This window comes from Terrapene carolina, unplaced genomic scaffold (genome assembly GCF_002925995.2).
Source record: "Terrapene carolina triunguis isolate 2854851 unplaced genomic scaffold, T_m_triunguis-2.0 Scaffold96, whole genome shotgun sequence".
NCBI lineage: Eukaryota > Metazoa > Chordata > Testudines > Emydidae > Terrapene > Terrapene triunguis.
The window spans coordinates 28,734,514-28,747,338 of record NW_020664447.1 but is presented as its reverse complement, the minus strand read 5'-3'; the positions used below and the strand labels follow the sequence as shown (position 1 = coordinate 28,747,338).

Here is a 12,825-nt window from a genome sequence, read left to right as displayed (position 1 = left end):
TTTGAAAATCTTGTCCTACTAGTCTTTATACTGCTCCACATACCTCCTGCAACACTTGCCAATTTTAATCTTGGTGAGTCCAGGCAGTTCTCACTCATAAAATTTAATGTCTTCAAAATGGGTTTTACATTTTGGTCCTAAGCTAAAAGTTTTCTCCTGACCACCTCCCCTATGAACCATTGTCAAGGCTCAAAGTTCCTTAGCATTTTATACCACACACGTCAAGTCCAAAAGGCTCCATCAGCCAACCTAGCTGTGAATCTGGGACCCTGCCACATAACACCCAGTAAGTTACAGGCCAGGATCAAACTGCTTCCCTGCCCCTCAGATGAAATCTCCAATGCATTTCAAAGGCATTTTCATGCAGGTTCTAAACATTCACCCAGTGTGCACTTTTTCTGGCTAGCCAGTGAAATGTCCTAGATAAGTGACACCGGTTCTTGATGTATTTCAACATCTACCCCAAAACAAAGAGTGTGGGCAGGAAGCAGACCCCAGAGATGGGATTTTAAATAGCAGATGTGGCTATCCCAGCTAGTAAACTGCCATTTTAATTTCTTACCCACAGAGATGGGAAGTGATTCATGAAAATCATCAGGAAAGAATTAGCTAGAAGGCACAGAGATAATTCATATGGCCCAACTGTCATGGACAGAACTGCCCGCAGTATCAGCACTGCCTGGCATCTCAACCTCCAGTGCCCATCACAAGGACACCCAGCCAATGATCAAGGTTTCATATGTATTAGTCCCTCTGAAGAGCACATCAGTATTACAAAGAGGTAGCCTTTCACTCTTTCCATATCTAGAAGTTCAAGCCATTCATTACTTTACCAATAATATTTTCTTTCCCCTTATTTAGTTGAATGTTGAGTGCTGATGAAAGGGATGGACAGAGCACAGGTGAGAGACAAGTGAAGCATTGGCAGATTCTGTGAAAACTTCCCACATAGAGCTTGATCAATTCACCTCTATCCATCTTGCTGCTCTGACAATGTACTTCAATGCAGCCTCCCCAGATGTACCACTGCTGGGATCCCACACAATTCTGACAATGTACATAGCCCTGAGTGTGCCCTATTTTTTCAGTCTTTGGCTTCTCTTAAGTAGATTGATGATCTTATCGGACTGTCTAGTGGTTTGCCACTTGGACAAATGCCCACTAGGGACTAAGTAGAGACTAAGTACAAAACTAACTTCCATTCATGATCCAACCCTCATGTGAAATCAGGTCTCTAGGGGTAGACTATATTATTTACCTATTGCAACCTCAAGCCCTTCATCTTAAAAAGGTGGGGGAGTAGGAAGAGATCTCAGGTCACTTACACAACCATCTACAGTTGTAGAGTTAGTCATACCAATAGACACACAGATATAGAGAAGGGCAGTTCTCAAACACCCAAATCAAAAGTGTACTGTAGGAAAAAATTCTCAGATTTAAAATTTTTTGCAGCAGGGACTATTTCTACTTCTGTTCATACCGCACCTCATGCAGCAGGCTCCCAATCCAATTCAGGCTTCTGGGCACTACTGTAATATAAATATTGAATAACACTACTGGCTCCAGAGAGATTGACTGAGTAGGATCCAACAGAGCTTTTTAATCTCTGACTTCTAGGATGAGGATACTTGATGGGCTCTTTACAGTTATTATAGAGAAAAACCACTATCAATATTACAGGATGTTACATATCATGTAGCTGCCTCCTTTCCAGAGATTTAGGGCTTGTCTACACTTAAAATGCTACAGCACCACAGCTGTGTAGCTTCAGTGTAGACACTACCTATGTTGATGGGAGGGATTCTCCTGTCAGCGTAGGTAATCCCTCTCCCTGAGAGGTGGTAGCTAGATTGATGAAAGAATTCTTCTGTCAAACTAGTGCAGTGTTTCTCAAAGTTTTTTTTTACTGCTGACCCCTTTGACATAGCAAGCCTCTGAGTGCGACCCCCCTTATAAATTAAAAACAACTTTTAAACATATTTAACACCATTATAAATGCTGGAGGCAAAGCGGGGTTGGGGTGGAGGTTGACAGCTCACAATCCCCCATGTAATAACCTCACGACCCCCTGAGGGGTCCCGACCCCCAGTTTGAGGACCCCTGAACTAGTGCCTTCACATCCCTGACCTACATAGTTAAACCAACCTAATTTTCTAGTGTTGACCAGGCCCTAGCATCATTCTCCAAATGAATGGGGGAGGTGTAGCTTTAGAAAGGAAGAGAGGGCAAAAGTAACCAAAACTCCTGACATAATTGACATGAATTTCGAAAATTCTAAGAAACTCACTCAGCTCTTTAAAAGCATAACAATAGCAAATAAATTGTTCTGTAAAATGGAAACCAAAGCAAGAGTCATATTTGTTCTTCCTCATTTGTACCTTCTTGCAGGCCATTAGGAAGATAAGATCTCACAGTACAACAGACATTATTCAGAGCTGGTAAATCTGCCTGTAGGTTAGGGGTTCATGTTACACAGCTTGCATCCGTACTGCCTGAGTGTGGTCATTTTGAACGCCTTTTCCTCAGCGTAGGCTGCAGGCCAGCTACTCCTGGGATCAAATCTGCCAAGAAATCAGATATCCGTGTGCTGAATTCATCAACGCTATAATTCTATCTGCACATTCCCTTCTATATAGAGATGGGGAAGTTTGGGCACTGCATTCCCTAACCCAGTTACTCTAATTGCACAGAGCCTCTCATAGAGACAGGGCACGTCTGAAATTATATTCCCTCATACCTCTATTCTGAGGGTGCATTCTATTCCCAAAGCAAGCAGTTTAAGCAAGAATAGCTCCAGCTAAATTTAAAGAACACACACTAGAGCAAATAAAAAAAAGACTCGAAGGGTTTAATCCAATTCATAGCAAAGTTAATGAAAAACCTTACAATACTTCAGAAGAACAAACTATCCCATTGACCACAGAAACCCACATGCTAGCCCAGAATATCCAGAAAAGCCTTTCAAACACATGGCCACAGAATAATCCTACTCAACAAATATCAGCAAAGTCCACAGAATCATGAAGGAAATAGCATTGATTTCCTTGGCGCTAACTCTCAATGCCATGAAGAAAGCAATCCAGCAAGTAGTTACAGCCTCTGGATGTACAAGATAAAGAGAGCACAGCCCCTGCAATTGCTCCATATTGAGCAGACCCTATAGCACTGGAATCCTATCAGTTTCTTTTCCGATACATTTCCACAGTGTACAGTACAGATTTCTCAAGGAACAAAGCAACCCACCATGCACATAGGGATATTTAACCATATATGAATGATGGCTCTGGAGGGATAAAGAATGCATAAGGCTTGAAGAATTCATAAAGTTCCTTAATGGCCCAAGGACTTTGCCTACTAGCCAGGATTATGAAAGCTACTTTTGCACTGCCACACCTCCTACCCTCCAAAACCTATAAGAAGCAGAAGCCTGGGTACCATCAAAATTCAGGTAGACATCAATGCATTGGGTTACATGCTATTCACATTTGGAAGTTTTCTTTATAACCGTAAGTGATAGAAACTCAGTAGTAAAAAAAAACTGAAAGTTTAGATTCTGCCAAAGTTGATGGTACCTATTCAGGGATGCTTCCTACTTGCCTAGGAAAGTGGATTTTTCAAGCCCTCATGAGACAGGTACATGTGCAGTCTCTAATATATATTTATATAATGAGAATGTATTATGATGAATGAGTAGAATCAATCACCAATATTGATTTCTGTTGAGGTCAGTTTTCCAAGTTTATTGACAGAGTTCAGTAATTGCTTCTTGAGTTGGTTTAAAAGGCCAATCACTAACTGCAGCCATATCTAACATCTGTCCTGGTACCTTCCAAGCAAAATGTCTCCTCTTTCAAAGAAAATAGCAGACTACAATAAGGAGACAGGCTGCACAGACTGGGTGTAAAAGAGAAGCCAGCAATCAAAGGAGCATTTTGGGAACCCAGAGTGAAAGGTACAAATGATTTTAGAATTTTCATCCTTAAAACAATTGCAACTGAAAACATATTTTCTCCCTTGCATATTCCTCTCTTATTAGTTTCTTCTTATTAGTTATTTATTCCTGCCTTATTAGTTATTATTTGACTCTGCAACTATATTTATTTAACTTAATACAGCAGTTTAGGATACAGTTTCTATGAAAGGTGATCAAAATAAAGCTTCATTGTACTGAAAGAGAATGTGCTATACAATGTTTCAGCTGTTGCCTTAAATTGTCAGCATGGAAACATTTGATGTCTCCTAGCAATAATAGCTCCAATTACTGACCTTGAGTGGGTGAACTTAGAAATAGGACTCATCAGGAACTCGTAAAAGTTTCAGGTCTGTAACACTCCTGTTTATTGTTCACAAGTGAGGGATTCCCAAACATTTATCTGTGTCCTGGCTCACGAATTCGGATAGGAGTGAAAATAAATAGGTTCACTTTGCTTTATGCTAGTGTAATACAAACAGAAATGTGTGTGGCTTTCAGTGGAAGGTAAGAAAAAATGCCTAAATATGAGATAGTGTTTCATACCATCAGCTCATGCATTGTCACCAGTTTATACTCATGCATCACCCCAGTTACACACAGATGAGCCTTCATTGACTTTGGCAATTAATTTGAGAGCTAAGCCAACGACAGGGGCTTGCCCAAAACCAGGATCCACAAAACTACAGGCACTCAGCTTTGCTAGTGCAGATTATTTCTGACCCACAGTACCCCCTGCTATACCAGTCTTGGGTTCCCTTCACACACCTCGGACGATGTCCCCTAAGTAATGACAGACAGCACAGCATGCCTTTCTATTTTAGTTCTGCTCGCCAATCCGTTTGGGACATCAGCACTTCATATGTGACATACCTGGCACATTAGTTAGCACCCAAGTGGTCACAACATTGTGGCTACAAGGGCTAATCCAACTGTCAAGACTACTCTGAAGCTTTAGTTAATGCAGAATATGGTTCTCCACTTGCTCAGCTGGGCATCTTGCCAAGGGGACTGCCATGTGCTCTATGAAGTACACCGACTTTCTGTTAAATGTGAGGTGTAATTCAAACTGCTGGTTTAACTGATAAAGCCTGTTATGATTTGGGTCCCGTGTATCATAGGGTATTTCTACACAGGAACTAGACACCCACGGCTGGCCTGTGCCAGCCGACTCGGGCGAGCAGGGTTTGGGCTGTGGGGCTGTTTCACTGCTGTGTAAACATCTGGGCTTGGGCTGGCACGTGGGCTCTACAACCCTGTGAGGTGGGACGGTACCAGAACTCGGGCTTCAGCCAGAGCCTGGAAGTCTACAGCCCCGCAGCCATGAGCCCGAGTCCACAGGCTTGGGCCAGCTGCAGGATTTTCTTTGCTGTGTAGACTAGGGATGTAAAATATTAAACGGTTAAACAGTTAACCAATAAGTATTAGCTTACCGTTAATATATTGCAGTTAATGTTTAAATGTTTAAAACAGATTGGCAGCAGCCTGGACCCTAGCCCTCACCATGTGGGGCCAGGCAACGGCCCTCAACCCCGTCATGTTAACAATTAAATGGTTAACTGATATAATTGTAATAGTTTAAATGGGTACTTTTTAAAACCATATTTACATCCCTAGTGTAGACATACCCTAAGAAACCTGCCTCTCACTCCATGTTATACCTCCAGCTGAGGTACTGGAGAAGAGAGGGGACGGGGACATGATGTACTTGCTAGAGAACCTTGATTCTGGAATTTGCTTCCCATCTTGGTCCAACACAACTTCAATCCATTGGCCTCCAAGGCAATCCATTGCCAGGCCTCTATTGTCTTTTACCAAGGCTTTTAATGAGACAGGGAAGATCTTAGCTCTGTAGGTTAACACTGCGCCAACTTTAATTTCTTTACTGATATGTTTTTATTAAGAGTTCAAAAGCCTACAACATTTCTGTCAGGCACACTGTATAAACTGACATTACAAATAACTACCATCATATGGGGCATGCTGTAGTTTGCCTAATAGCAGCTGTAAAATGGCTGGGCTATGTTGCTGACGCAGTCAGACAATTGAAGTAAAATTGTCATCTAAGAAACAGCAGCATAATGAGAGAGGGGTGGAGAAGCTAGTCCTTTTGTGTATGCCCACACAACAGCTAAGAAGTATGGTTCCCAGATCACACAGACCCATACACTCTAGTTCAGCTCAAGCTAGTGTGCTAAAAATAGTGAGTGGCCGCAGCAGCAGCAAGAGTGGAGGCTCAGGCTAGCTCCCTGAGTAGGCACCCAAGGGATCAGGTGAGATTGTGCTCAGGCAGCTAACCTGAGTCACTGCCTGTACCGCCACGCTACACAACTATTTTTAGCACGCTAGTTCAAGCAGAGCTAGTGTATGTCTACACGAGCTGTGAAGCATACCTCCCAGCTGCTGTGTAGGCATGCCTTTTGTGTGAAGTGTGCTTAAATTAGATGTATGCACCTAGATACCCTGGTGATGGGCACATTATAAAAATGATAGCTATTTGTGACCTATGGGCTGCACTGAGATGGTAGCCTGTAGTATATTTCATTGACATTTCTTTGGAGACCATCAGTTTCCAAAGATTTTAGCTTTCATTAAAAAAAAAAATGTTTTCACCTTCTGAATGCAAAGAAAATGTTTTGAATGTGAAACACTTGGAATGTTGTCTTCTGGAGGCTGAAGACACAAAGCTTTTAAGCAATAGTTCTGAGAAATGTGAAGTGTGAGACTGGCAGAGACCTGGAGGGTTTTTTGCCTTCCTTCGCAGCATAGGGCGCAGGTCACTTGCTGGTTTAAACTAGTGTAAGTGCTGGATTCTCTGTAACTTGACCTCTTTAAATCATGATTTCAGGACTTCAGTAACTCAGCCAGAGGTTATGGGCCTATTACAGGACTGGGTGGGCAAGGTTCTGTGGCTTGCATGTGCAGGAGGTCAGACTAGATAATCATGATGGGCCCTTTTGGCCTTAATGTCTATGAGTCCCATTCCTCCCAATGAGGTGTTGACTCTGAAGCCTAAGGGTAACAGTTTAAGCATCAGCATTCTGAACAGCTTCATTCTTTCAGCCAAAAGAACTTGAGATTTTGGGAGTTCAAATACCTTCTCTTTCCCCCCACACTGCCCCTGGCTGTAGCCTGAATCACTTAATGAGTAGTCTAAAGTGTGAAAACTGTTCACAGACCAGTTTCCATTAGTCTACATTATATACAAAGTATTTCCAAATGGTAAATATTTGCACATGCAGCACCTCAGAATTACCACCTTTTCCTTTCCCACTCTCTCACCTACCCAATCTTTCTTATTTTTAATACAGTGCTTGACATGAAATAGGCACTTTGCAGAACAAATAAAACATATGTTCCCTGCCTTGGAAAGCTTTTCTCTTTTTCTACCTGTTATTCTTTCACCCACCTCTCTGTTCTCACCCTTTCCCTCCAGAGGCCACATGCAGAGCTTTTCTGTGTTCTTTATTTGGCCTTTTCAGTCTGCAGTGTGATTGCTCTCTTGGGGATCGCCTCTATTCTGAAGATTCTCCCAGCACTTTCTCCTCTCTGACTTTTCTTCTAGGCAGTGGAATCAAGTGACCAGCCCCCAACCTTCCCTCCATGAGCTCAACCAACAGGGAATCCTTAAAAAAGACAACATTGCACTGGGCCAATGTTGTGCCAAAATGGGACCATCGGTATAGAAGGAACCTTTCCACTTGGGGGGCGGGGGGGAAAGCCTTCAGCAGCAGAGAGAAAATGGGGAAGAGAGCCAAAGCCTGTAAAATGAGCACCCACTTGCCACATTACTAGGGAAAAGGCCAGTGCTAAGGGAGACGCTACAACCTCCTACAACTGTGCAGGAGTCGTTGGTCCATGAAACCTTATGCTTCTCATTCCAAAAGCCAGGGCTGCAGAGGTGACCTTCTCATTTTTCAAGCAAAAACTAGTTAGTGCCCTTTTTGGTGGAATGTGTTGCAAATGTAAATGTAATGAGAAGGAGGGTAGACTGGGATTAGGTGCAGAAAAGCTGAGCAGCCCAACCAAAGCCAGCACAGTCTAGATAGGGCACTGGACTGGGAGTCCGATGCCCTGGGTTCTATTCCCCGATCTAACACAGACCTTTCTATGACTCTATTTCTCCTCCAAGCCCTTGTCTGTCAGGTTGATTTAGCTTGTAAGCACTTTGGGGCAGACACATTCTCTTATTTTGTGTCTGTACAGAGCTTAGCAAAATGAGGGGGCACTAGTCTAATAAATATTACCATGTGGTAATGTTTCTGTGGTTTGCCTAATAATAGCAGTTGCTGAATGCACAGACTGCCTTTATAACAGACAAGGTGCCTTTGGAAGGCACATACCTGGACTCAGAAGAACCTGTACTCACTGCGCTTGACGTTAACCAAAGGGCAAGTATTTGAGACAAGAGAACTCCAATTTTGCACTGGGAAAGCATGTGAATTACATCTAGAATATAAGGGACTACCAACTTCTTAAGATTCCAAAGAGCTGCACTACATATTCAGCAAAATGTCTTTTTGCTTATTTTGGCTTCTCTTGTGAAAGCAATAGATTTTTCTATGTGTTAGGTACATGCACCCCCTCATGTGATGCATATGGGGCTATGTTTAGCTTCTCCAGGCAAATCTTCTGGAGAAGATTTTAAGAAGTTCCTTCATTTTATTGCTGGGTATAAAAAACAAATAAAAGTAAAAAATCTCAACAAAAAAACCTTGCATTACTACATTAAATGGCAAGCAATAAAATAATTAACTGCAGGAAATCAAGTTTTCTTAAAACTAGATTTCAATGCAAAAGTGACCGTCACCAAAATCCTTCCTACTATCCAAAAAGCAAGTGATTGTTGCCAGCCTTAGAGCAGCTAATGTGACTCAGAATCAGAAAGATAAAGAGCAACCCATGAAATGTCAAGACAATAATGTGCTTGATATACGTGTGTGTGAACTATATTTCAGGGAAATGTTGGACTGATGTTTGTAGGCCAGTAGAGAATAGTGTCTTAGGTAGAAGTGTCCTTTGCCTGAAAATAAATATACATCCTAATACTATGTTTTGTTTCAGATCATAATCCTCAATTTAAAGCAAAAATGCCCTGTCCTAATTTTTATATGTCATTAAGGAGCTTAAAAAATAGAGCCACTTCCCTCCCTGCTTTCATTGCTTTGTAACATTTCACTCCATACCAAGATAACATTTAGGGTCTAATTCTGTCAGGTGCCAAGTACCCTTAAGTTCTACTGACTCTAGTGGGAGTTGAAGTTGTTCTTTACTTCCCAGGAACTGCTTAGCAGGTTGGATCCTTAGACTAAACTTTTTGGGGCAGGAATCAATATTTTTTTAAGTACACTGCACCTAATGTAAAACACTCAATGCAGTCACATTGCTAGAGGAACAATGGTTTGCTGTGATAGGTTTTAGGTTGTTTTTTTTAAGTCAGTCCTTTTTTCTCTTCAATTTATATAAGATCCTAGTCATTGAAAAGAGAAGGGAACACAGGGCCCAACTGTTTGGCGTAGAGGCTGAACTACAGCTTTCCTAATTCAACAAGCCAGGGATCTACCATGGTTTGACGCAGTTATCTCACTTCCCCAACTGGAATGCCTGGAGAATCAAAGGAATTGATTTCCTCCCAAACTGAGAAGCCATATTCCTCACTTCGGGGTGGGGGGGGGAGGGTGTTCAGAAGGAAGCACCAGGGATTTAATAACAAAAATAAAAGGAATTTCACTGCTCATATCAACAATATGCATTCAGCTCAAACAATTTCTACATGGTAAATTATTTCAGCAAAGCACTGCAACAACTTTTCCATTTCCACTGTGTGGGGGACGTAGGGCAGGGGAAAGCGTGTTTCTCAGTTTTAATTTTAAAACCAGACAACGTGAACCTTACTAACTAACTGGGTAAATGAATATGCAGAGACCAGCTTTGACTCAAAATGGAAAATGCAGATCTTATTCTTTTACATAAGTAGATCCCTGGATAGTACAAATTTTAGATCCTCCCAAGGAAATATACTCCACATGGACTTAGCTTTTAGCAAACATATTACAACATATTGAGGGCTCATCTGTCCAGACAACAGCATAACTCCTAATTCTTGTAGCAAGAGTCAGTTATTTGTTAAAATATTTATTGTGTTTAAATGATTTCAAAATACAGTTGATATAAAAAGCAATGTTACGTTGCACTACATAGCTCTTTGTCTTCTCTCATCCACTCTTACTTTAAGTACTACCAAAAACCTTCTTAATCCTAAACAATATTTCACACCTTCCAATTCTGATTTCAAGCCACTCATCTTTTTTCCTGTATGCAACACAGGATGATCGAGTTCAAAGTTTTTAACCTTGTATTTTGGCCCACCATCGTTTAAATAACTTCTAATTTTTTTTATACATATACGGATCTAGGGTGACCAGATATCAGGACTGTCCCTATAAAATCGGGACAGTCCTGATATTTGGGGCTTTTTCTTATATAGGCACGTATTGCCCCCCATCCCAATTTTTCACATTTGTTATCTGGTCACCCTATATGGATGGATCAGAATCCAACAGATTGAACTTGGAGCCGGGATCTAACAAATTCTAATTCTGGCTGCTCTGGTGCTGACTTGCTGTGAGATCTCGAGTTAGTGATTTCACCTCTGAAACTTGTTTCTCTTAGTAGGGGATAGTGCTTAATTACCTACTGAGGATATGGGGTGGTGAGGCTTACTTTGTTAAATGGTTTGAAAATGTAAATTATTTCTAAATGCTAAATCGAGACACCACACTAACAGGCACTATAAAAGCATGTAGCTAGGCCTTCTTGAATTATTCACTGCAACTATTTTATTGCTGAAGATTTCACACTTTTTCTGGCTTCAAATCATTCACAACCAAACTGATTTCTGCAAATCTGTTATTTGGAAGTATCTGACCAGTGACTTATGAGAACAAGTTTCAGCGTCTGGGGTGTTTGTGAGCAGCTAACTGGGGCTATGCATGATGTGTGGTTTGTCACACAAACCACATGATACTGTGTCTGTTTCCTGAGTGGCAGCAAATTGTTTACGCAGAAGTATAAATGAATGATCAATAGCAAATAGTATAGCCAATTGCTGTCTGAATGATCATTTGTAAAAAGTTTGGGATTTGCAGTGACTGTCTGAATACTTGGGAACACTACATATAACTCCACAAAAACAAAAAAACCCTTCACTTTTTAATTTGAGAATTTCTCTCTGTGCTATCTATTTGTAACAGTGGTTATTTTGGGAACAAAGAAGTGATGGTACACTACTCACGGCCCACCTATAATCTCAAACCAGCCTGAAGTTTTTGTTAAAACAATAAGCAATAGAGTAATTACTGCTGACATTTAAACGGACATCCTTAGGCTTCAGAGTCAATGACACCTTTACACAAATGGGACCATTTCACACCTCTCCGAGTTCGCTATGTCAGTGTAACTACACTTACATAAGATGTTTGTTCACATTCACAGGTTTGCTTTGCAGTGCTAGCTATAATAATTTAATGAAATCTTAAATTCTGCAATAGCTGACAAGGCCAGCTGAGAAATGCCAGCAAGACATGACACTACCCAGTGGTGCATCCCAGAATCTTGGGGATGGGCAGGCTCAGCACAGAAAGGTCCTTATCAAGCAAGGAAAATGCAGAACTAACCCAGCAGTATCCTTCTGAGTTACACCTTTAGCTCAAGGGGACTAGGGGAAGACACTGATGGGCACCGTATCAGAACCTGAACAGAAATTAACCAGAGCACGTACCGTCTGCAGTGAAGGAGAGTGTAACACACTCCCCCGTCCAACACACCGTCTCATCCCCTCTCTCCCAACATATAACTATGTTCAGCAATCCCCCCCGCCCCCCCTAACACACAGTTACTGCCCCACAGCCTTCCACCAAACCAGCACCTCACCTCCTCTCACCGCCCCCCCCCCCTCCTTTAGCGGCCTCACGGCCCCGCCCCCGCGTTCCAATCTCGAACGCTCACTGCCCTCCCCCACCGCCCATTGGCCCGCTGCCGCGTCACTCATCGGATACAATGTAACAACTAGGGGAGGAAGGGGCGGGGAGGAAAAAAGGCAACATCGGAGCGGGCGGGAGCGGAGGGGGCCGAGCCCAGCGCCCGCCCGGGGGAAAGGGAGGGGGAGGCACCTACCTGCCAGCCCGCGGACCCCGGGGCAGGCCGGCCGGTGGGTGGGGGGAGGCCCCTTCCCCCCAGCGCCCTCTCCGCAGGGAGCCCCGGCTTCCCGCCCTGCGCGGCTCCGGCCCCGCAGCCCGCCCCCCTCCGCCCCCGCGCTCCGCAGCCATTTTCGTGGCCACCTTGGCTACCAAAGGGGCTGACTCACCTCGGCGCTGCGGGCTCGGGGGCCCCGCCTCGGCGTGGGGGGGGCCGCTCCGCCCGGGGGCCCCCGGCTCGCTGCCCCCTCCTTCCCCACCGGCCCGGCCAGCCCGGCTCGCTAGTCCCAGGCGAGGACGGGTCCCGTGGCCGGGCCGGGCTCGGCGGAGGCGGCGGCGGCTCCCTCCCTCCCGGCCGTGACCACCATCTTATTAGCACAGGAAATGACATGGAGAACGGAAGAGAGGGGCGTTCGGGGGCCGAGCCCGGGGACCCCCCGAACCGGGGGAGGGAGGCGCAGCCGGCCGGGCCCGGGGATCTCCCAGTGCCCCTGAGCTCCCCCCTTCCCTCCGAATAGCCTCCGAGCCCGGAGCCCAGAACCTAATTGCCACCCCTTCCTGATCCTGCACTTTCAGCAGAAAAGGGCATGAAAACTAGGAAAAGAAGGAGGACATGAAAAGGGTTAAAAACACCCAAATTGTATGTGTGAAAAAAGCAAC

At 43.7% G+C, this 12,825-nt stretch overlaps 1 protein-coding gene across 2 annotated transcripts in view; it reads right to left on the bottom strand.

The window, feature by feature from the left end:
* Positions 1 to 12,521, bottom strand: part of PRDM11 (PR/SET domain 11) — a 50,324-nt gene extending 37,803 nt beyond the window's left edge. For both annotated transcript variants that reach the window (XM_024214610.3, XM_024214618.3), the window contains exon 1: positions 12,336 to 12,521. The gene's annotated coding sequence lies outside the window, so the exon portion shown is untranslated. The remainder of the gene's footprint in view (positions 1 to 12,335) is intronic.
* Between the last annotated feature and the right edge of the window lie 304 nt (positions 12,522 to 12,825).